The sequence below is a fragment of the Onychomys torridus genome, chromosome X, assembly GCF_903995425.1.
Source record: "Onychomys torridus chromosome X, mOncTor1.1, whole genome shotgun sequence".
NCBI lineage: Eukaryota > Metazoa > Chordata > Mammalia > Rodentia > Cricetidae > Onychomys > Onychomys torridus.
Genome location: NC_050466.1, coordinates 100047809 through 100073654, shown reverse-complemented (window position 1 = coordinate 100073654; position 25846 = coordinate 100047809). Strand labels below are relative to the sequence as shown.

Here is a 25846-nt window from a genome sequence, read left to right as displayed (position 1 = left end):
CAGTAGCCAGGCAGGAAGTATAGGCAGGACAAAGAGAGAGGGTAGTTTTCTGAATAGGACTCTAGAAACACAGGAAATAAGATGGCAATTGACAAATGGGATTTTATGAATTTTTTTAAAAAACTGTACAGCAAAGGAACCTGACAATCACATGAAAAGGCATCAGACAGAATGGGTGAAATTTTTTGCAAGCTACATTGGAAAGATTCAGTGCAGAGCATATACAAAGAGAAAAACCTCCAAGAGCAAACAATCCAATTAACAATGAACTACAGAATTAAGTAGGTCTCAAAAGAAGAAATGCACAGGCCAGCGAGCACTTTTAAAGTTCTCTGCATCCTTAGCCATCCAGAGAACACAAATTAAAATGCTTTAAGATTCTGTGTCACTCTAGTCAGAATGGCCCTCATCAAGAACACCAGGAACAACAAACACCAGTGTGAAAATGGGGAAAGTTTTGGTAGGAATGTAACCAGTGACGCTACTTTGGAAATCAGTCTGAAGGTTTCTCAGTAACTAAAACCCAAACTGCCTTCTAACTTAGCTATGCTACTTCTGGGCATCTACACAAAGGACTCTCTATTACACTACAGAGATACCTGTACATCCATGTTCATTGCTGCTCTATTTAAGATACATTAAAAACAGATGCATCCTAGGAGTCCATCAATTGATAATAGACAATAAAAACATGGTACACATTATGTAATGTAATTTTATTTGGTTGTAAGGAAAAATAAAATTATGACATTTGCTGGGAAATAGATGTACCTGGAAAATATTATACTGAGTGAGGTCACTGAGGCCCTGAAGAAAAAACACCACTTACTTGCTCATATATGGATTCTAGCTCTGACTCTTTTGTTCTGTTTGTTTAACATGGAGCACCTGTGGAAGCCAATAAAGTAGGAAGGAGACATGGGAAAAAGTAATCACTTTGGGTGGAAAGGATGAAGCAGAGAGGGAGTGCAGTGATAGAGAGGTGAAAGGTGGGGTTGTACCAAGGAGTAACCAGTATAAAGAGATTGAAAATCTACATGGAAACCTATGATCTTGTATCCTATATAAAAATATATGATAATTTTCCTTTCATGGATGAATGCCACTGCTCCTAGAAACAGTGAGTTACTGAACATTTTCCCAATTCCAAGTATGAGATATTGGAGGCCCCAGGAGCCCTCAGAACAATGCAGGCTCAATCAATCCTCTTTCTTGCATGCCAGAATTAGGGGATAAGGTCATATTGTTAATGATATCTCTCCTGGTTAGTTTTTTGTCTACTTGACATAATCCATTATTATCTTAGACAAGTGAAGCTCAATTGCGAAATGTTTCTATCAGATTGACATATTGGTGAGTCTATAGAGCATTTTTGACTGATGTGGGAAGACCCAGCCCACTGTATGTGGTGCTACCCCTTGGCCTTGGCTGTATGAGAAAGCTAACTGCATAGATGCTAGGGAATTGAGCCAGTAAGCAGCATTGCTTCATTTATTACTCTTCATTCCTGTACTACCTGAGTTCCTGCCTTGTCTTCCTTCGGTGATGAACTATGGTCCACACATGTAATCCAAATAAATTCCTTTGGTTATGGTTATTAGAAACCTAACTAGAATAATATCCCACACCTTGGTCATATGGAATATTGACAACAGCCCAACCAGAAATGGAAGGCCAATCTGCCAGGCATTGTATGCCCACCTGTGCAAGAGCAGCTTCACTGTTGTGGGTTAACTAATAGCTCTATGATTGGTTTTGAGGCCCTCTCAATTAAGGGGTCCTGTATCTTGTACTGTAAGAGTTGCTAACAGTCTATGTCTGGGGAGATCACAGGCCCTGGTGGAAACATGTTACTAGAGTGCAGCTAAATTGATATGGTACCAAATTGCCTTCTAAGAATCTATGCTTACGCTCAAAAGCAAATGTTGCTCCCAGCTTTGATCAGAAAAACCTCTCCTTGTAATGAATGGTAGAAATGTAGAGGCTCATGGCGTCCCAAGATACTGAAATCAAGTGAAAGTTCAGTTCATTGACTCAGTTCTAAATAAGTTTCATGAAACATTGCAGAGGGAACAGCGGGAAGTACTTAAGACCTATAATATAAAGATGAAGGGCCACAAAATGCAATTCTTTAGACTTAACACAACCACTGCAATCATTAACTGGCATCTGCAGTTACCCACCTGTACTGGTCTCATATAGGATTTGGCTATCAACAATTAGTCAAGGAAAGAGGAGGAACTAATGGGGTCCTATCATTTACTCCTGAACTATTGGCTATTGGTGGATTCTGGTTGGAGGTCACTGTCTTAATTTTGTACCCACTGCTGAGCCCAGCACCCAATGGCCCTTGTTTAACTCTATTTGTAATATAATAAAATGAAAAGATATGAACATTAGAGAGAGAGATTTATGGAGTTGGAGGAAGGTGGATGGGGTGGTATGGTGCTGGAAGAGAATAAGCTATGAGATTGGTCAGTATGCATTGTATACTTGTGTGAAATTGTCTAAGAACAATTTTGATAGTAAAAAATTAGTTAGACCTTCGAAAATGCATGTGAAGTTTCCAGAACAAAAGCTATTTAAATTTGGATCACCATAGGGCTAGAAAGAGGATCTGCTAAAGAAATGCCTAATTTTGTCCAGGCTACCATTTGATGATATTCTTCCTGGGAATGAACTTTTAAGTCAAGGATAATCTTCACAGAGATCAGTGAAGGCTAGTTGAATGGGGAGGGCTCAGCAGATAATCTTCAATAAACTAAGTGTTACTCATTAGTAAATGGGCTTCAAAGAGTAGCCTTGACATTTAACACACTGACAACACAGAGTTCAAGAAGGATGTTTTGAAATGCACAAGCCTAGTAAGTCAAACACTTTCTGTTGGAATGCCACATAGCCAATAATATATGGGTAGCATGAACTTCATGGGTTTTCTGAAAAAAAAGGAAAGAAAATGGGGGATGAATCTGGGAAAAACTGGGGAAGTGAATATGATTAAAACATGTACAAAAGTCTCTAATAAGTAATTTTAAAACTGTACATGTTTTAAATCCTTTTGATCCTTCACATGTGATGTTAAATCAAATTTAAAGCATGGCATGCAAAGAAAGTATACAGTTGCTTAGAGCTGACAATCAGGGAATCTTAACTGTCATTTAATCTGCTCCTTCACCTGAAGATTTCATTTGTATCAATTTTAGCCTCATTGGAATATTTATAGTTTTGTTGAAAGCAATACTCCCTCAGCGGAACAACCTGTTATTGATTGTTCCAGTTGTTAGAAACTAAATGTATTACATTGAGATGATGTTTGCCTTTGCTACTAGTTCTGATTCAGCCTTTAGGCTCTCTGCAAAAGTAATATAGGCCCTCTTCCACATGAAATATTCTATCTATGCTTTCAATCATGTCATATATAATATGTACAGAATGTTTCCTCTGATGCTGTTAAATGCAGAGTCTAGAGGCAAAGTAGGTGTTTAAAGGGATCATTTATATACTGATTACCATGACTACTGCTGAAATAAAGGTGGGAGTATATGTATTTCTTCATCATAGCAATTTCAATTATTTTGGCTAATTACAAGGAGGTAACAATTAAAATATTTGAGAACCTACATGGTGTTTTCCATAGTGGCAGCACTAATCTATGCTTATCCCAATAATTTTTGCCTTTTCTCCAAGTTCAAATATTTACTGTTTTAAAATTATATATAAAATAATATTATACAACCTTAATAATAAGATCCTATCATTTGGTACAACCTAGACAGAACTGTGGAACTTTATACTACGTGAAATAAATGAGGAACAAAAAAATGCACCCATTAATTTGAAATCTTGAAAAACATGGAAAAGGTAAAGTAACAGATAAAAATAAAAAGGACCTGTAGTCTTGGGCCTAAATATGATGTGGTTAATTTGTTTATGCCTGTAATTTATGTTTTCTTTTTTTAAAGGTAGTTGTAATCTTTCATCATCTCCATTTTCCTGGTTTTTCTTGATTAAGTCTTGTTTTAGAATACCTTTGATTGATGCAAATCAACCAAATTTTTATTAAAACAATAATAATATATTGACATTATATCCTCCAAATAATTTGGCTCAGAGACCTTTACCACACATTTCTTTTCTTGAAAGTGAAATAGTTTAACATAATTATTGAAAGCAGTATGTGTATGCCCATATGTGAATGAATAATAAAATCTTTAAAACCAAAGTTTAGGCAATTTGAAATAATTCGGCCAACAGAATTGTTTGTTGAGTGTAAGAATTGAATTTCGGTTAATAAGCTTTTAAAAATTAGAGTCCTCAGAGCTGGGGAGATGACCCAGTGGTCAAGAACACTTGCTGCCTTTGCAGAGGAACCAGGTTTAGTTCCCAGCACTCACATGGTGGCTCACAACCACCCCTAACTCCATATCTAGGGAATTCAACATCCTTTTCTGACTTCTGTTGTGGATAATCTTTTTACACTGTGAAAATGAGTCTTTGCTACAGCACCTTCTGATAGGTTTAATGAGGAGCTAAATGACCAATGACTGATAGGAAAGAATAAGTGGAAGAATCTTTGCACAAGAGAGACACCAGAGAAACATAGAGGGAGTCAGACATATAGAATTAAAGAGAGGGAAGAAGCCACTTGGCAAAACATAAATTAACAGAAGACAGATTGATTAAGTTATAAACTAGCCTAAGCTAAAGGCAAGATTTCATAATAAGTGTCCATGTCATTATTATATGGTGAGCTGGCCATCAGCAAGTATAAGTCCAACAAGAAAATCCTGCTACAGACCTCCATAGTTACCAGGCACACATATGATAAAGATACACATATTCAGGCAAAAACACTCATACATATAAATTAAAGCAATTAAAAATTACATTCCTGATCTCAGAAGATGTTATGTCAGTAAAGTGCTTGGCTGATACAGTAAAAAACCTGAATTTTGTCCCAAAGCCTGACATGGTGATGTACATGTCATCCTAGTCTGGGGAGGCAAAGGCAGGCTGATCTCAGAGGCTTGCTGACAAATGAGAGAACTCATCTTTAAAAAACAAAGTATATGATGCATAAGGAATGATAGCCAAATATTGTCCTCTGGCCTCCGCAGACACACACACACACACACACACACACACACACACACACACACACACACACACACATACACATACACACACACATGCACACACACACACACGCACACATACTTGCACACACCTGTACCAGCACACATGAATATCACATAGACACAAAATTCAGATTCCTTCTTTTGCAACTTTTAACATTTTTAAAACGTTTAAACAAAACATTGGGTAAGGTTTGGGTTTTTTTTGTTTATTTGGTTGGGTTTTTTTTTTTTCTGCCTCAAAAATACAAACTGTTTCCAGTATGCAGTCAAAAATGTTGGAACTGGAGCCCTAAATTTCTCAAGGTCCCCTCCCCACCACCACAGCCTCTGATTCAATCTGAAGACGCTGATTTTGTTAATGAAGAGAGGAGACAAGCTGTGTATATTGTACTGTCCTACACAAATCCCCAAAGCAGGTTTTTGAACTTTCCACATCATGCTTCTTGTTAGCCTGATTTCCTTCTATTAAGCCAACAGTTTATTGTCTGTTGAATTATTTAGTAATAGTCTGAGAAAGTTTTATGAATTTTAGAAAATTGTGATTATGAAAATATTTACTAATATTTACTAATAAGAAAGATTTTTATGTATTAAAACTACTTTACTTATTATGTGTGTGCACGTGCATGTGTGTGTGTGCGTGTGTGCGTGCGTGCGTGCGTGCGTGCGTGCGTGTGTGTGTGTGTGTGTGTGTGTGTGTGCTGATGAGGGATGTGTATGCCACGGCACAAGTGGAATTTAGAGGGAAAATCTCAGGAGTCAGTTCTCTCCTTCAGTGTGAGTCCCAGGATTCAAACTCAATTACTCAGGCTTGGCATCAAGTGCTTTTACTCAGTGGGCCATCTCACCCTTGCTGAAACTTCTTTAGAAGAATATTTACACAATTTAAGTTTCAAGTTATTACAAACACTATCTGTATCATTGGCAAACGCAAACAAGTTATCACACAGGCTTTTCCTCAAACCTGGGAGAAGGTAGATATATGAAGGTTAGTTTCTGCCATCTACTGGTCAAAGTAGAAAATTTCATCTAGTGAATGTAAGGTGTGTATTTAAGATGAAAACACACTTGAAAGCCTGAAGTTTTCTGAAGAAGAAACAGAGTGGGAGTGGATTTGGAGAAGAAGGGAGCTGGAGGAAGCTTGGAGTAGTGGATAGAGGGGAAATTGAGGTCATTATTTATTACATGAGAGAAGAATCTATTTTCAATATTTTTTTAATTTTAAGAATTAAAAAAGAACATAAGTTTGTAATATAAAAACACACACTTCATTAATTTTCTTTTAATTTTTGAGACTACAATTTTATTACAGCACTTCTATCTTCCCTTCCTCCTTCCAAATCATCCCACATGTCCCTCTCGACTCTCTTTAATACTCATGGTCTCTCTTTTCACTAATAATTGTTGCATGCATACATATAAAGACATAATAACAATTAGTGAAATTGAAAGGTTGGGAGATACACCCTGCTGCCCTTGAAGAGTAGGTTCTTAGGTTACTACATTTGTCTACCTGCTACAAAGTTGATAGGTGATTTTAAAATGATCGGACTGAAGAGACATGGCTCCTCCACGGTGGTTTTACTTGTCTACTATGAACATGGTGTGTAAGACTAGCCAGATTTAGCCAGGCATGGTGGCACACATGTTTAATTCCAGCACTCGGGTAGTGAAGGCAGGGAGATACCTGAGTTCAAGGCCAGCAAGCTCCAGGACAGCCAGGACTACACAGTGAAACCCTGTCTCAAAAATACAAAACAAAAACAACAAAAATGACTAGCCAGACTTGGGGTATTCTAGCTTATGATTTTTGGAAACAGCAGTATGCAATGACAAATCATTTCACAAGTCTTCTAAACTTCCTGAGTTATTGACAGAAAACACCTCTAACACAGTATGAAAAGTGCTTACTCAAATAATAAACATGGAGCTAGAGCTAGTGCACCAATTCAACTCCGCGGTCTCCTTTGGTCTTAGAGTCTCTGACCACAGGATGGACAACTAATTTGCTGTCTAACACTCTGGGCTTCCCTTGGATGATATTAGAATTTGATGTCCAAACATTCAGATACACTGCTCAAAGTTTTCTCAAAGCTGAACTACCTAGGGCCACCTGAGGCAAAGGTTTTGGGGGCCAAGTACATTGGTTAGGCCAGTATATTAATCAGGTAGATAAAAAGACCAACTTGTTAAGAAGGTTAATTAGTATCAGTCAATAATCACTGAGAAACAGTATTCATATCTCACAGGCTATAAAACAGCACAGCAAATTCAAATTAAGGAATATTTGAAAGGCTCTTTTACATGTGTTCCTATCATTGTTGGTTTCCCAAATTTCCAGCCCTATTAATATATATGATCAAAATGTAGGTCAGGATTCAGTCATAAATTATCAGTGAGCAAAGGAGGAAGACAAATGAGATAATGGTTTTTACTAGATTAGCTATATGGCTCCTATATAAAGTGTCATCATGTTTTCCCAAAGGCAGTTGCCAATTAGCAATTAATTTTAGTCCAGTTTAGGTCATATAAGACACAGGAGTTCCCAAGTCAATTGATTCTTGACAATGCTGCCTTCTATTACCAGGTCCATAGTAATGCATATCTAGAGAGAGATATCTGTCATTTTCATTCCATGGAGAAATGATACAGAGCATTAATCCCTTGCCCTTGTGTCTGAGAGAGACTGTATTGAAGTCCACCTGGTTATAAATCATACTGCATAAACATCTGAAAGGTAATTATATTTCTAAAAGTAGTATTAACATGTCACGGACTAGGCACCACACAGTGAACCACCTTGCTATCATGCAGTAGGCTGTGGTTGTTTTGTTATAGTTTTATGACATTATTGAGGGTTCCTATAAGGATAGGTGCAGAGATTTAGTTTTATATGTCCATGCTTATATCACAGAGATGGGTGAATTTCTTGAGGCAACAAGAAGTTACAGTAAAACACTAATTAAGCTATTATTTTGGAATACAGATGCAAGCTCTGACAAGCATACTATCATTGTGCTTTATCTCATCATAGACTTTCTGGAATTATGTCCACACCTCATGATTATTTTGGAATAATTTCCAAGATAGAGGATGAAATTTTTGACAGATAATTTATTACCTAATCCTTCCCATTCTTCCTTTGTCTGTGCATTGCATTTTAGTACAAAGGATATATTGGCAGCAGAAAGCTGCTGCTCAGAGCTCTTCCATTATTCTGTGTGTACTCAAAGCCTTCTGGAGTGCAAAGAGGATGCGACATACTAGTTTCTCCTGGTGGACAAGTTCTGCTTAATAGTTTTACTTGCTCACTATAACAGGTGCCATTTGTAGATTAATAACTATACTCCAGGCACCATTCCATTATTTCTTTTCACAACCTTATACCCAAAACGTATTTTCATGTGAATTTACAACTGAATAGTCTGAGTATCAGAAACTTTATTCAAAATTTGTTAAGTTCTATTCCTCTGCTTCAATAGCTCATATTCTTATACATTATCATTTCATTCCATGAAATACAAACTCTAGGTGTACCTGTCAAACTTCACCCTGACATTAACCATACAAGTCAGTGCTAGGCAGCCTAGAGCAACACCTAGCGGGAACCTCAGACACTTGAGGAGAGAGTAAGGGGGTGAGGGGTTTATAACTGCAGTGTCAGGTGCTCTAGCCTCCCCCCGAAGCTGTGACAAGCATTGTTACTATGACTAAGGCACGCTCATTATTTAGCATAATTGTTACTTGAAGATTGAGACTCATATTAGGAACATAAGCCAAACTGGTAAAGCAACAGAGAGATACGAGGAAATGAAAACTTTAAGAGACATGCTAAAGAGAATTCTAAAAGGTATTCACAACATAGCTAAATAAAATAGAGCAAGATATTATTGGGTTATAGAGAAAATAAAAAAGCCATGAAAATTGTGCTTTTTAAGATCAAATTTCAACTTACCCAATAAATTTGTGTGCTACCAAGTAAAGATTTTTTCTCTATTATTAACTTACAGAAAAAGAAACATTTGTTAAATACTAGGAAGGAGATGATAAAAGATAAATGAAATTATTGATGTGATTTTGGGGTCTTTCAGAGAGGGCCATTGGAGGGATATTCTGACAGCTACCCTCAGTGACCACATTTAGTGGGAAGAAGCCATATCAAATCATTGTGCCAATTCTATAGTGGCAGTTAGGGTTACCTCTTTAGAGTAAAGAGGATGATCAAACATCAGGAAAGGCCTGCTAGAGAAAACTCCTTGTGGTCAAGAAAATATAATCTCTGGGTAGGTAGGGTGAAAACCTCACATACCAGATGGGCTAGGTAAATCAATCAATCAAGGGACCATTCCTAGGAAGGTGGGTTCATAGCAATAATTTACTGTTACTAGAGACTTCAAACAGTCAACATGTGCTATTTAAATTTAAAGGAAAAATGTATAATATGCACCTGATGGACAGTGCACAGGACTTAAGGAGCAGATGTTTTATACTTCTTTAGAAATGAAAAAGTTCTTAGGTGTTTTCAGTGTTTGCAGGAATAGAGAATACTGGGAACAGCCTAAAGTCAAAACACACAGGTTTATCTTTATAATATATGAACTTCACAATATTTCAGATAATAAAATAATTTAAATCTAAAAAAATGTATAATATGAAGAGAACTGTAAGGAACATTTTTATTTCAAAGGTAGTTACCTCCACAAGGATCCATATTTCCTAAACTTCACACTCCCACCAATGGGACCTAGGGTAGGGATGACAAACAAGGGCCATCTGGACCGAACATATTCACTAGATCAGTTTGGGTTCTGGCACATTATTAACATCTTTTTGCAAAAATAAATTGCCTCGTTGGGGTTGAGAGGAAGAGTTGCTTGTTGATTTAGTGAAAAATTTGCAAAGAATTGTCTTAAGAGATAAACTCTCACTAGCAAGCTCAGATGTTTAAATAGCAACTGGGAAATAACTGGTGCTATTTTGAAGACAGATTGACTATGGAAAAATATTTAATTATCATGTGTGGTCTTAATATACCATTTTTAATTTTTAAGCTTTCATTATTAATTCATATAAGACAAATTTTATCATTGTCCTGGATGAATAGTAATATCTTTTCTAATAACCCCTTTGATTCAAGAATCTCTGACCATGGTAAAAGTTCCTGAATGACATACTATTTCTTTTCAGTCAAACTTAGGGCATTTACATTCTTACATGTATAGCCATCCCCCCACCCCCAACTATATTTTCTTGTTCTTTGAATAGAATCATTGAAAGGGGGAAATTTTATAAACAAGAAAATATTTGAGTGATGTTGCAGATCACAATTTTATACTCATTAACCACATTTTAATAACATTATTGAAAGTATGGGACTTAAAGAATGTGTTGATGCTACTATAATATGTTCATGATCAAGCTTTTATATTCTCCCTGGATTTAGTCTTATGAGATTACAAATGTAATCAACAAGAAAATGTTTATTTCTAACTAGACCACTAACAAGCCTTTAAGCAATGTTCTGTCTTTTCTCTTGTAATTACAACACAGTAACAGATTAATTTGTTCTAAGTCTCATGTTTGAACCTCTTGCTACTAGTGCACTGCATGTATTAATCAAAACAATGAGTGATTTGTATTTTTATTAGTATCTCTTAGTTTTAAATCCCCAACGATAGAAGATTTTTCTAATACAATAGTCCCTCTCTTTGGTGACCAAATCATCCATATACACTGAAAAATATATGATGCTATATATACAGCAATACAAAATGCATGGCGGATAATCATTCATTTATTATTGAATTCATCTATATACTTACGAATTTGCTTGGTTTTAGTGGTTATATCAGGTAATGCTAACAAAATTAAACACATTGAAATTATGAATAATCCTCTACCTTGACCTCTAACAAGAGATAAACTCTTTCACTTTATCTTAAATATTATTTGTTGATTAAACACATTTTTGAGACAGGTTCTCACTTATGTAGCCCTGGCTGTATTGTGACTCCCTAGGTAGACCATATAGATCGTAAAATCAAAGAGTGCCACTTGTCTGTGCCTCTCAAGTACTGGGGTAAAACGCATGCTCCTTCAAACAGCGATACCTTATTTTTAATGAATTTTTATCTTATAAATGTTTGCCTTTTGCAGGTTTTGCATTTTACAATAGAATCCCAAGACTATATTCTGTTAGAGACATATTTTGTGGTGCTTTTAATTTTTTTAATTAAATGCACCTGTTTTACTTGTGTGGAGGAGCATGCCACAAGAATGTTTGGAAGTCAAAAGCTGACTTGTTAGAGGCTTGGTTCTCTCATTCACCATAGGATGGTGCTAGTGTCTTTAACCACCTGTCTGCTGAATTCTTGACTTGTTGTTGCTTTTATGTGGAAATTCTCAATTTTCTTCAAGACACAAAGCCCAGCTTTGTAAAAAATAGTTTTAAACACAAGTGGATATAAAGATAATGTGCAATTTGGTTAATTGTTATTTTCTGCCATGAACTTAAGCTTAAGACTGTAAGGCAAACATTTTGCCTTTCACCAGAGCACAAGGTTGGTTTTGAAGTTTTAAACAATTTCACTAAGATTTTTTAAGTTTCCCTATTGACCTAAAAACCACAAGGGGGGAAGATCTGAAGAATAATATTCTCTTTTCAATTAAAAAGATTCTTCAGTGTTTCTAGAATGCCTTTTTAGAGTAAAATATTGAACCATTGTCTATTATCCCAACATTTGGGAGGCAGAGGCAGGACGATTGCCATAAACTTGAGGCCAATCAAGACTACCCATGAAACCCTGTCTGAAGAAAGGGAAAAAGACTAAGACATTATCATAGCAAAAGGACCATTTTCCCCTTGCTGATTTATATGGTGATATTTTGTTTGTGCTCTAACAAACAAAGCTCGTCTGGAGATCAGAGTGCAGAGCTAGCCATGAGAAGCCAGGCAGTGGTGGCACACTCTTTTAATCCCAGCACTTGGAAAGAGGAAACAGGAAGTGACATGGCTGCATAGAGAGAGGAAATGATAAGGCAAGTGGAGACAGGAGCTCGGCTCTTTCAGACTGAGGACTTGGTGTTGTAAGAGGTGGTAGCTGTGGTTTGCTCTTTTGTCTCTCTGATCTTTCAGCATTTACCCCTATATCTGACTCTGGGTTTTTATTATTAAGACCAATCAGGATTCATGCTAAGGATTTACATAATAGATTTTCTTTAGCAATTAATGAATTAGGAAAATGACAAAAGATAAAATTTTGGTTATTTATATATCAATGAAATAATTAGTAACCTATTTGATGTCAAATATATGCAGAGATGTTGCACATTAAACATGCAGTAGTGATCTTGAGTTCATCAAAATTTTCACAGAGCTGTTTATAATGGGGGGAGGTACTTAACTATTTGAAAAATGATATTAACTTCTAAGGAGAAAGTAAGTCATAATAATAGTGTCACATACATATGGAATACCTTAATTAATTAGATATTTTTATATATTATCTAGGATGAATGATTTCCTGTGCTTATCATCTCTTATTTTGAATATACTCAATTTGTAAATATAACAAAGTTGGCAACTGAGTATGTTTTGTGAGTATCCTTCCAAATTTGGAAAATCTAATTGTTAAAGTATTCTCTTTGGGGGGAGAACATTTCTCTTGAAGTGTTGCTACTATTTTATGGTTTTATTTTCCAGTTAGATCAGTATTTTTTCTGTGATCATCAAAATACATTCAATTTTTGAAATTCTAATAAATTCAAAATGCCCCAATATAGTTACTGTGTACTTTTATATATGAAAATGATTTGAGTATGTTTATCCTGTGGCGAAGACTCCAGCAAGTAAGCTTATTTTAGAAGGCAAATTAATTTTTAAAAATTATTTATAATCAGAAGAATAACAAAAATTACCAGCAAACTCAGTGGTGAATTCCCATGGGACTAAATTATACAGCATACACACTTTTGCTGTCAAAGGTTCAGAATATGTTGCACTTTCTAATTATATGCTCATGCTGCAATTATAACAGCTTTGAAAGCTACTTTGTGCTAAATCTAAAGGTGTGAATGGGGTTAGGTGAAGAAGAGCTAATAAATACAAAGTCTTACCACTACTCTCTTAAATCTAATTGTTAAGTCAATTAGAAAAAAATTAACATGGACAATTCAAGGATTAACTCAAACTCTTCTGTTTGTATATGTGTTCTCTAGCTGAATAAAGAAATTAGCAATGGAAAACCGTATTTAATTCAGTGGAAACAATTTGAGATTAAGCATCTGAAAAGCCAGTATTTATCAAAGGCAATATTTTAAATATATGCTTAGAGTATAGTGCATCTAGATATCTTTCTAAATAGCAAAAGTCTCCCAGTTCTTTATTAAGTAGCTAATTGATTTCTGTTCAATTCTATTTTATAAAGTCTCCAGACTAGAAAACAATTTCAAAAAGAAGAATGTGCTAGATTGGGACATGTTGGATCATTTGCAGCTTCCCCAGTCAAGGAAATGTTCACAGCACTTACAAATATAAATATTTAGATAGACATAATAACAATAGCAAGCATTTATCCACACAAAGATTGAGGAGGAACGGGAGAATAGAGTATAATGAATAGAGCCTAGCTGATAAGAATTTCATGTGCACATCCTCATGAGTTTTACTCACACTCAGAGTGTACCTGGCACTTTCTAAAAGATGAGAGGGAGTAGAGAAAATGAAGTCAACTTGGAGATTTGGAAACCGGATAGGTGACAGATATAACTATGGGAGCAAAGAAGCAGCAAATTGTTAGAAATGGAAAAGTGCATTCTGTATGCTAGATTTTATAATTCATTTTCTTCCTACAAAACAAATGCACACTTCAAGAGAAAAACAGCCAGCCTAAAACCATTTGATAGTTTTAGAGAACACCATTTTGGAGATATGAACAATATTTACATTAGGATATTCATCCAGAGTAGTTTAGTCTTTTTTGAAAGATGCTTTGGAACAGATCTTTAATGCTGGTATTTTAAATTTCAAATATTTAATTTATTTGATCTTAGGTAGAAAATAACTTGCCACAAATCTTTCATTACATAATCATTTCTGTTAACTTTTTAGTGTTCCAATGTTTAACTGGCCTTGATATTAAGACGGTACCAGTTTAGACACATATATAGAAGTATACTGAGCTTGGGATTATTTAATTTCAGGACAGTTCTTACATCTATGGAATACAGAGATTGCTATTGGCATATTTAAAGATAAATAAAAGACAACAAAAAAGATTTTGTGGCTGTCTTAGTTAGGGATTTTTGTTGCTATGAAGAGACCACTGTAACTCTTACAAAGAAAATATGTAATTGAGGTGGTGGCTTACAGTTTCAGAGGTTCAGTCCATTATCATCATGATGAGGAGCATGGTGGCATGCAGGCAGATGTGGTGCTGGCTACATCATGACCAGAGGCAGCAGCAAGTTGACTGACTGTCCCACTAAGTGAAGCTTTGAGAAAAGAGACCTCAAAGCCTGCCCCCACAGCAGCACACTTCCTCCAGGAAGACCACACCTACTCCAACAAGGCCACACTTTCTAATAGCCCCACTCCCTTTGGGGGCCATTTTCTTTCAAACCACCACATTCCACTCCCTGGCCCCCAAAGGCTTGTAGCCATATCACAATGCAAAAATGCATTCACTCCAACTTCAGAAGTCCCCATTGTCTATAACAATGTCTCACACTTGTTTCAAAGTTCAAAGTCCAAAGTCTCTTCTGAGACTCATGCATTCTCCTAACTGTAATTCTCTGTAAAATTAAAATCAAAAAGCAGACCACGTACTTCCAACATATAATGGCACAGGATATATATTAACATTCCAAAATGCAGGGAAAGGAACATAGAGAGGAAATACTGGATCAAAGCAAAACTGAAAAACCAGCAGGGCAAACTCCCAAATTCTGCATCTTCATGTCTGATGTTGAAACGCTCTTCATATCTCCAACTCCATTCAACTTTGTGGATTGCAACACACTTCTTTCCCTTGGGCTGGTTCCACTCCCTGTTAGTAGCTCTCCTGGGCAGGGATCCCATGACTCTGGCATATTTAACATCTTGGATTCTCCAAGGCAATCCAGGCTTCAACTTCACAGCTTCACACAATGGCCTTTCTAATAGTCATTCATTCAGGGACAGCCCTGGCACATGCCTGGCCTTAGTGCCTTTATTCCATAACTTCCTTCTTCTATCCTTAACTCTAAAGCCAGAACCACATGACCAAGGTTGCCAAGGTCTGCTGCTTTCTGGGTCTGGATCGTGGTCCCCTCATTCAATTACATCTTTTCCAGCTTCTTGTCTTTCACAGCAGAAACTTGACTATCCTGAAACTTGCTCTGTAGATCAGCCTGGCCTCAAACTCAGAGATCCACCAGCCTCTGCCTTTTCAGTGCTGGGATTAAAAATGTGCCCTACCACACCCAGTTTTAAGCTTTTCTTCAGTTCTTTTTTCACAAATTGAATACTTAGCTGGGTGGTATCTTGCCCTGAGGTCACCAACACCTTTATTCCCATTTCTTAATTACTTTATCTCTTTGAACATAAGATTTAGGTCTATTTCAGTTCCTGGCGAACCTTTTCTCAATCTGTGTACATTTTGTATTTTTATTTGTTCAGTTTGCTCTTTTTCATTATAAATCTTCATTAGAGTTACCACCAATAACCACATGACAGAGTCTACACTAGGCTGTTTTGGCAACAGAATTAATCCAAAACTCTTCAATTTAGCCACAGGCAGACTCTTTTGGATAAAGGTAAAAGACAGGCACTCTCTTTACCAAAATATATCACTGTGAGATCCAAAGTTAATTACTATGCCTAAGAAATCCATAAATCAAAAATGTCTCTGATCTGCAAGCCTGTTGCTCAAAGACAGATAGTTCCTGTAATGCTGGAGTCTATTTTTTTTTTATGGGAGATAACAAGACACATGTTTTTCGTTCCTCTAAGCAAGTTTCTTTGACCCATCTGCACAGATGTGCTTGATCACATGAGGGAGGGAAGTTCACAGGCTGGAGGTACATCAGGATGTATGCTTGGCCCAGATTGGAAATGATAGGAAATACAATAAATTATGGGTTTTCCTTCTTAAACTGCTGCAAACTGTGATTCTGGGTCATGTCCTGAAAACTGTTAGGATTCTGCCACTCTTCCAGCTGTATGGCTGTACATGTGCTATTCAGTAGTAACTAAGCAAGAGGTCTTACATCTTACAGCATTAGCTGTATGATTATGTAATACACATGGCATGGTCATACAATCTGCGCATGTGCAGGTGAATCCATAAAAGCCAGACACAGACTCCTCCCCTCTCTCTTCTGCTCTCTCCTCGCCTTCTCTCACTTCTCCACATTTGTCTCCACATTTGTCTCTGCCTCAGGCCTGGCCACACTTTCTTCTGCCCCCCACTTCCTCCTAATAAAGCTCTGATATTGGGTTTTGTCATGCCTCCTGCCTCATGACCCCTCTAGAATGGTAACCAGCACCACTTATTATTTTTTTTAAGATTTATTTATTCTTATTATGTATACAGTATTCTGCCTGCATGTGTCCCTGCAGGCCAGAAGAGGGTGCCAGATCTCATTACAAATGTTTGTTTGCCACCATGTGGGTGCTGGGAATTGAACTCAGGACCTCTGGAAGAGCAGTCAGTGCTCTTAACCACTGAGCCATCTCTCCAGCCCCACTTAATATTTTTTTAAAACCATCAGGAACCTGGGTTTGGACCTGGTCAGATCCCATCCACCTGGCTAGTATTTAATTAAAGCTTGTTTCAAATTTAGCTTTAAACTGTGGTAGTGGTCTTGTGGGGGGCGTAAAACAGCTTGACCACACAGCTACCATGACAGGCTTTGGGGCCTAGACACAGTTGCTATGACAGGCTTAGTGACAAGCAATACCTGGATCCAGGAAAAAACATAAGCTAACACCATCCAGGGATCCACCCAGGAATGGGCCAGCATCTAAGGGGAAGTAACTGACATCCCAAACATTCCAACCATTAAATAAGATTATCAGATGTCCCTAAATCTAGTGCACATCTATTTCCCTTTTGCAGATACCCTTAGACAATGTCAGCCAATCAGGGTCCCATACCCTAGAAATCCCCTCACCCCAACCACTGCTATAATAAAAACCCCAGGCTCCTGACTCTCTGATCTCACCAATGTGTCAGACAGGGTTGACATATGAGATTTCACATATGAGATTCAGTCTTTGTGGTGGTCTTTGTGGGGAGTGCCCAGGATCTGGGCATAACAGTCTTATTCTCAATCGGTGAGATTTACATTTTCTGGAGGCTCTAGTGAGATTCAGACCACCTACCCAACCCAAATTCTAAAGCTGGACCTTCACTCTGGATCTCTGGGGCTGAGGAGCTGCTTCAGGAGGCAAGTAATTTGAGACATTCCAAGGTTCCGAGGCTGCCATCAGTTTACAGACTATTGGAGTGAACTTTCATGCTAAGAAATTCAGCAACCATCTATGGAAGCCTCCTGGTGAGTTGTAGTCTGGTTCTATTCTGTAGGATCCTTATCTTGGACATGGAGGACGTTCCACAGGACTCCAATATTCTTCTGTCTGGGGCATATAGCAGCAAGAAGTTGCCTGCCCATCTGGTTCTGGCTCTGGTTGGAAAGCTTTTGTTTACTTACTGAGCAAAGTTTTGTTTGTCTTGTTCAAAGTTTTATTTGCCTATTTCTCCAGAAAGTTGTGTACGCTTGTTTTGTTGGAAAGTTTTGTCTCTCTGTATTTTCTGGTGTGCTCATGAAAGTTTTGTTTTTTTCTCAAGAGAGTTATGTCTCCCTGTTTTGTTGGAAAGTTTTGTCTATGTTTTTTTGGTGTGTTCAAAAGTTTTATTGCAATAATGGTGCTGAGTCAGAAAAGGGTCAAATAGTTTTGCTATCTCTGCTGCTGACAGCAACCAGTCACCATCACTGTCATGGCTGCATTTATGGCCGTGACCCAGAATTTATCCCTGAGCTCTTTGGTCACTGGATTCAGGTTAGCAGGAGTTCAAATATCTTTTGGGTGTGGATAACATTAAAGTTGTTTCATGTTGTTCTTCTTTATTGGAAAACTGGCTCTAGCGTTGGATTATTGGCCTCCCTTCTCAGACCCAGACATGCTTATTTCAAAGTGTCCTCTGTGTTTCCGTGTCAGTCTGAGCAGCCTGACAGTGATGGGAAAAGAAAGTAAAGCAGAACAGACAAAAAAACTAGACTTGGTTGATGTGAACATTCTGTACCTTGAGATTTATGTTTATTTTGTTGGATATGGTTAAAAGTCTATAAAAATCTGAAAAAAAACATCAAAACTAGTAGCACTAGGAGTTGATAATTAAAAATCTGTGCATGGGTAATTTTAAAGAACAAATCTATGCATAGGTAACTTTAAAGGAACCATGTGGCATTCTATTTTGGATTGCTACCATCTTTAGGCAGCCACATGGCTAGTTGCCATCTTTGCTAGGGTTGGAGAAGCCAGATGTCCCATGACTTCATCTTTTGGCAACAACATGTCTGGTAGCCATCTTTGCTAGGCTTGGAAAAGACAGATATCACGTGAGTTCACTAGCATCTTGATTAAAGGTCACATGGAGTGGGCTAACCAAGAAGGCAACGATAGGTATCCACAAGACTTTGGATTGGGGTAGATTTTTGTATGATAATTCCTGTTCTCTCTTGAAAACAAGGTTTATGAATGATAGGATTTAAAAACAATGCTTGCTTAATAAGGCATTAAAGCTTCACCTCTATGCTTTCATATGCAAGAATGTACCTTGCGCTGGCAGCTAAGCTTTGTAATTTAAGAGTCACCTAGTTGATACTGGTTTTAAAGACATGAGAAATCATGGAGAGGTTTGCAAATATGTGTCAGGGCTAGAGTTCCCAAAGCGGGCCTAGTTGTAATTGTGAACCTTAGAGGTTTTGGAAATGCGGGTGCTATATGATTGTCAATCAGAAGCAACAGCCACAATGAAATGGAGCAGACTGAGATCTAGAAAGCAAGCTATGTATATGGTGCTGAAGGTGGGGCCAAAGAGGTGATCCAGGCTCCTTGAGAAAAGCCTAAAGGTTGTTACTAAATCCCAGATATTGAGCTTAGGATTGTTTGCACTGTTGGAGCTTGGTTATAACTTAGGCAGATTGTGCTTATGCCCTATTTTCTCTCTCTTGAAGTGAAAAAGGGTACTTTTTTTTTTATATTGCAGGAACACACAGTTGAGAACTTTTAAACTTTTTAAGAGAAAATTTTGAAGTTTTACAGAAAAAAATTTAAAATAGGTATTGTTTTAAGGAAGAGTTTTTAAAATATTTAAATTTATAAGGCTGTGGAACATTTTAAATTTATAAAATGTTTCACATTTTTAATATTTGGACTTAGCTGGCTGTTTGGAACCTTGGGCTTACACAGGGACACATGCTCAGCCTGGAAGGAGGTGACTGGACCTGCCTGTACTGAATCCACCAGGTTTAAATGAATCCCCAGGGGAGTCTTGGCCCTGGAGGAGATGGGAATGGAGGGGAGGGGCTGGGGGGAAGGTGGGGGTGGGGGCGGGAGAGGGGAGGTCAGGGGAACCTATGGCTGATGTGTAAAATTAAAACACAAATATAATAATAATAATAATAAATTTTTAAAAAAATTAAAAAAATATTTGGACTTAAAAGGCTAAAAATTAAGGGCATAGATATAAGCAGCAAACACTAAACACCAGAAATTGGGATATTCCAATCTTATGACGCAGCAAAACAATGACCTAAGAGGTCTGGCAGAGGACTCTGAGCAGCTTCTCAACCTAACTTCTCAACCCTTTGGGGGTTGAAATGCCTTTTTACAGAGGTCTACCTGCATGTCAGATGTTTCCATTGAAATTTCTAACAATGGCAAAATTGCAGTTGTGAAATGGCAGCGGGAATGGTTTTGTATGTAGTTGGGGGTTCACTACAACATGGGGAACTCTATAGAAGGGTCGAAGCACTGGGAAGGTTGAGAACCCCTGGTTTAGAGACTATCTCCTTATTTAAGGTCTGTTCATGCTTGAGAATGTATTTCTAGCCTTCTTTGCTTACTTTGTTAAGCTTAAGTTATTTTGATAAACTGAGTCATAAGAAGCTGCTATATTCTGTAATGGTGTACTATAAAAGGATCAGGAAATTTCTCAGTCTTTTTGTGGACTGTGTTTTGAGTGAAAAGTTTTATTTTGATACTAAAAGGTGCTTCAGTTGAGAAATTTTTTTAAGGCTAAAACTTCCCAAGGTTTAGATAAAACTCCCATTCCTTCAAGCAGCTTGAAGAAAATTCCTGCTTACTAAAAAGGGAGTTATTCTCCTTATCTCTGGCAAAAAGAACTTGTGGTCCTTCCATTAACATATGGCTATGTTGCCCATTAACTTGTCAAAGACAATGCTACCCTCTAGGCTTTAGTCTCTGCTGGTAAGCCCTACCCCAGGAAGTCCTAGTCTTATGAAAGCTAATAAATTACTGTAAACTATTAAGGATAATTAAGAAAAATCTCACTAAAATTAAGTCTTTAAAGAAAGAATAAAGTAATATATAAAAGAAATAAGTCATGCAAGGATGGGAAGTACACAGGGCTCCTGGAGCCTGTATGTTGCTTTATTGACTTTTTAAAAAAAAAATACTGATGAGCAAACGGCAACTACTGAGATACATTGGATTATGGAAAGAAGTGCTGAATTTTAAACCAGCCTATATACTTTAGGGATGCATTGGCTTCAGAATAGATGTTGGGTAATGTGTTGCTTTGTGGGAGAGGTTAGGTGTTTGTTTCTACAAGATCCTCCTGAGGATCTTGGCTACAGATGGGAGGGAGAAATGCAGGAGTGACTATAGAACAGGTGATATATACGCTGATCCGTCTGCATGGGAACCGTTCTGAGACTGGACAACAGACGTTACAATTAGCTTTCCCAGGACTTAACCATTGTCTCGATCTTCTCAGATTCCCCTGGAGATTCCATCATATCCAGACAACAAGAAGCAGTCTAGAGAACACAGTACCCACATTCCCAAGAGTTAGGGTGGATGGTTTCTGGTCATTTGGTGGATGTTTGTCATTATTTAGGGGGGTTGGTTGCAAGTTGTTATTGGTCATGATCAGGAAAGAACGAAGGAGGTTAGATTTAAGGATCTTTTTCAAAAGAAAGGGGGGATATGGAAAAGGGTAGATTATTGGATCTACTTTTAAACTAAAAATAACCAACTACTAGTCTCAAATATTTCACATTGGCATGGATTTTTGTATATTGATACACATTTAAAGTTACTTTTGTTATACTGTGTGTGTTTCTACTATTATCTAAAATATTGTACCTATGTAGCTCAGTTAAAAATAAAATGTATAATTAAGAAATACAGATTATTAGTTAGTTGTCTATAATAATCAAACTTGTAGTCACATTATGTATGTTTTCATGGTTAAGCCTAGGTTCATTTAGCTCAGATATACTTAACTATATGATAATGGTCTTCAAACTTGTCAGAGATTTGATGAATATGGCATTTAAAATGTTTAATGGAAAAAGTATACTATGACAGAGATTCTAAGATCCTAGCAGTGACCTCACTGTCTCCACAGAAGATGATGGGGCAACACAATGACTCCATCTGTGTTTGGTAACACTAACCACTCAGTAAGACTGCCCCAATTCAGCACCTGCTACCAGGACCAGGCCAAAAATATGGAGAATCAGGACACTGAAGAGTTTATTGCCCTACTTTGGCTAGACAAAGTAAGATCAGTCTCTCCCATGTTCCTCTCCACATGAAAGTCTGGTTCTGGCAGACAAAGACTGATGCTCTTCTCATACCTCTGCTCCCAATGCCCTGTCATGGAGACCACAGGAACCTGGGATGACTATCTAGGTAATCGACTAGTCTCTGTCATGTTAATCGATATATAGGCCATTTGGATTATACTTTGTGCTATAATTTATTCTTCTCAGATCTGAAAGTGTTAACAGCTAGGCTAACTATAACTTTGTCAGCTTAGCAGCAACAGGCAACCAGGTTCTTCCCCAAGGCTACAGTCACCTCTTTAGCTTATTTAATATGTAAAAAAATAAATAAATCCTTACTTTTTCTAGAGCTACTAGATCTACTGTAGAGAAAAGCTAGACAGTATTGCCTTGCTAACAGGCTTCCTATGAAAAGATAAACAGGTTTCAGATGTAATCTTCCACTAAAGAGACATGATATAAAATGACTGTTCTCAGATATAATTGCTTATGTCTCTTGTAAATTATTAGATAGAAGAAAAAAGGGTTAAAGTCTATGCAAGTTTTCAAGGTCTAAAAATGTTTCAAGATATATAAAGGTCTGAGGATATGAAAGCCTATGCAAGTTTTGAGGGTCTAAGGAAACGTTCTCAAGTTTTGAAGGTCTAAGAATGTTTTAAGATATATAAAGGTATAAGGATATAAAAGCTTAAATAAGTTTTGAGAGTCTTAGAAAATTATTTAAGCTATAAATGAATGTTGTAAAAATATTAAAAATTTTAAAGTTTATGAAAATGGGAAAAGTTGCAGATTTCCTTCCCCTTCTATGCTATTGTTACACTAGGACTTCAAAAGTTCCATGTTTTGACATTGATCAATGGAGTTCAGTCACAAACTCGAGATTTTAGCTTTCCTTTGGTTGTCTTCTAAGTATGGAATTAAAGGTGTTTCTCACCAGGCTGAAGACATCTCTGTATGGTGGTATTGTGTTCCCCAAAATATTGTGCACTCTAATAAACTTATCTGGGGTCAGAGACAGAACAGCCACAATATTAAACATAGAGGTTAGGCAGTGGTAGCACACGCCTTTAATCCTAGCATTCCAGAACAGAAACCCTCGGGATCTCTGTGTGTTCCAGGCCACATTGGAAACAGCCAGGCATAGTGACACATGCCTTTAATCCCAAGAAGTGAGCCTTTAATCCCAGGGAGTGATGGCAAAAACAGAAAGATATATAAGGCGTGCAGACCAGAAACTAGCATCATTTGGCTGGTTAAGCTTTTAGGCTTCTAGCAGCAGTTCAACTGAGATGCATTCAGATATGAGGACTCAGAGGCTTCCAGTCTGAGGAAACAGGATCAGCTGAGGAATTGGCAAGGTGAGGAAGCTGTGGTTTGTTCTGCTTCTCTGATCTTCCAGCATTCACCCCAATACCTGGCTTACATTTGTTTTTATTAATAAGAACTTTTAAGATTCATGCTACATCTCTGTACAATCTATACCTAGCTCTCTGGACACAAAGAAAATGTACATGCTTTTTAACCCAAATCTATACCTTTTGCTGGGACTCAAAGTTGTGAGTCTACTCCGAATTTTTTATAGATACCTGTTACCTGCTTTTTCAACAATATGGATTTCAGTACAGATTGATAAAGCTAATATATCTAAAACTTTTATGTCTTTTTGTAAACTAAAAAATTCATGTAAGTTTCAGAGAATCTGGGGAGTCATGAGACTTGCAACTACTCCTCATAGATCAAAAGGACTCCAGATAAGAACAGCCTAAGTTTCCCCACCTGGCTATTCCTGAGGATGGTATTTCTCTCTCTCTCCTGGTCTTTGAGATTCCTCCATTTCCTCAATTACTAAGACTATGGGCCTAAAAGTTCCAAGTGTAAGATTTTCCTTTAAGCTCCTAAATTTTAACTTCTGATTTTAGTCTATATCTGACTCAAGGTTTCCACTTGGCTGACAGACACATCCAAGCATCAGCTGCTGACTACAACCTGCTCCAAATGCCTGTGAGCCCTAGACTTGCTGAAAGCTGATATAGACCAATTCAGCTGATATAAATGCGCCCTATTTTGCCAGCTGGGTCAGCGAATCAGATGCTTCTAATGAATACCCCATTGCCTCAATTCCCTTCTTGCCTTTGACTAGCATTCCAGCCTTCCTGGGCCCTAACAAAAAATATCCAAATTTCAGCAGGAAGTAATTACAGAAGAGAGTACATCACCCATTGTCCCCCAACAGGCTAGAATGTTAGATCAAAAGGAAACTCCCTGTCACTGGAGACCTGAGATGAAGTAAATAAGTGGTCCCCATTCTTATTTCTAGGTTCCTTCTACATAGTAACTCTGTCAGCCATCACAGGGCCTTTGGCTCTTCTGCTTCTGCTAACTGCTATTGGCTCTTGTGTCATTGATGTCTTCACTAAATGATAATTCCTGTCTGGGTACCATTAAGTTGATGGTTATTAGATCCCAATATAAACAGGTAACCATTACAGAGTCAAGGATTTGACTCAGGATACAACACAAGGAGGGAATGTGAGAGCCAAATTTACATCTTAAGTTTTAATTACTATGCCTAAGAGATTCATAAACAAAAATATCTCTGATCTGCAAACTCCTTACCCAAAGGCAAATAGTTCCTGAAATGTTGGAGGTGATTGTTTATGGGAGATATCTAGACATATGTTTTTCATTCCCCTGAACAAGTTTGACTCATCTATGCTAATGTGCTTGATCACATATGGTTGGGAGGTTCACAGGGTGGAGGTACATTAGGATGTATGCTTGCCCATGATCAGACCTGCTGGGAAATGCAATAAATTATGGGTTTTCCTTCTTAAACTGCTGCAAATTGTGATTCCAGGCCATTTGCTGGGAGCCTGGGTATGGACCTGGTCAGAGCCCATCCACTTAGCCAGTATTTAATTAAAGCTTGCTTCAAATTTGTTTTTAAACTGTGGTAGTTTTTATTATTATTATTATTATTATTATTATTATTATTATTATTATTCTCTATTAGTGGAATTAACAATCACAAAAATGATATAGGCAACATACTAAAATTCTTCTCTGAAACGTCTTGAGCCAGCTCCTGACATCTCAAATCATTATCAGCACATTTGTCTTCTATGATCTTACTAGTATGGCCCATTAAGCAGTGCTTAAAGCATTTCAGTGCTTTCCTAAACCAATGTACTAAAGTCTATACTACTCCAAACAAAAGTATTGTTCAGGCCTAGCATCATAGCAATACTCCAGTCCCTGATATCAACTTCTGTCTTAGGGTTTTTTATTGCTGAGAACAGACAGCGTGACCACTGCAACTCTTACAAATAAAACATTTAACTGAGGTGGTGACTTACAGTTTTAGAGGTTCAGTCCATTATCATCATGCCAAGGAGCATGGTGTCATGCAGGCAAACATGGTGCTGGCTACATCTTGACCAGAAGACAGCAGCAAGTTGACCTACTGTCACACTGAGTGAAGCTTGAGAAAAGAGACCTCAAAGCCTGCCCCCATAGTGACACACTTTCTCCAATAATACCACACCTACTCCAGCAAGGCCACACCTCCAAATAGTGCCATTCCCTTTGGGGGGGGGGGACATTTTCTTTCAAACCACAACAGTGGCACTTTTGATTTGTTTGAACAACAGTATTTCTGATACCTTTTATACTTTTGGTCTAATGTGATAGCAAAGTCCCTTTTATTTTTTTTATTCAGAATGACTCCTTAAATACATTAATTCTCCAAGATCTCCACATAACTTCTTTTAAATGAGCTGTGCACTTGAAAATATACTGTTAGTTATAAGATTTTAATGTCGAGAGCAAATTCTTTTTACTCATATCTTCCTTGTCCTCCTCTGGCAACTTTTGTTTTCTTTTTATTATGTATTTTAGTTTTCTCCAAG

At 37.4% G+C, this 25846-nt stretch overlaps 1 protein-coding gene across 2 annotated transcripts in view; it reads right to left on the bottom strand.

The window, feature by feature from the left end:
• The window catches only part of LOC118573724, a 65139-nt gene that overhangs the window by 20707 nt on the left and 18586 nt on the right, over nt 1-25846 (bottom strand). The window lies entirely within an intron of this gene.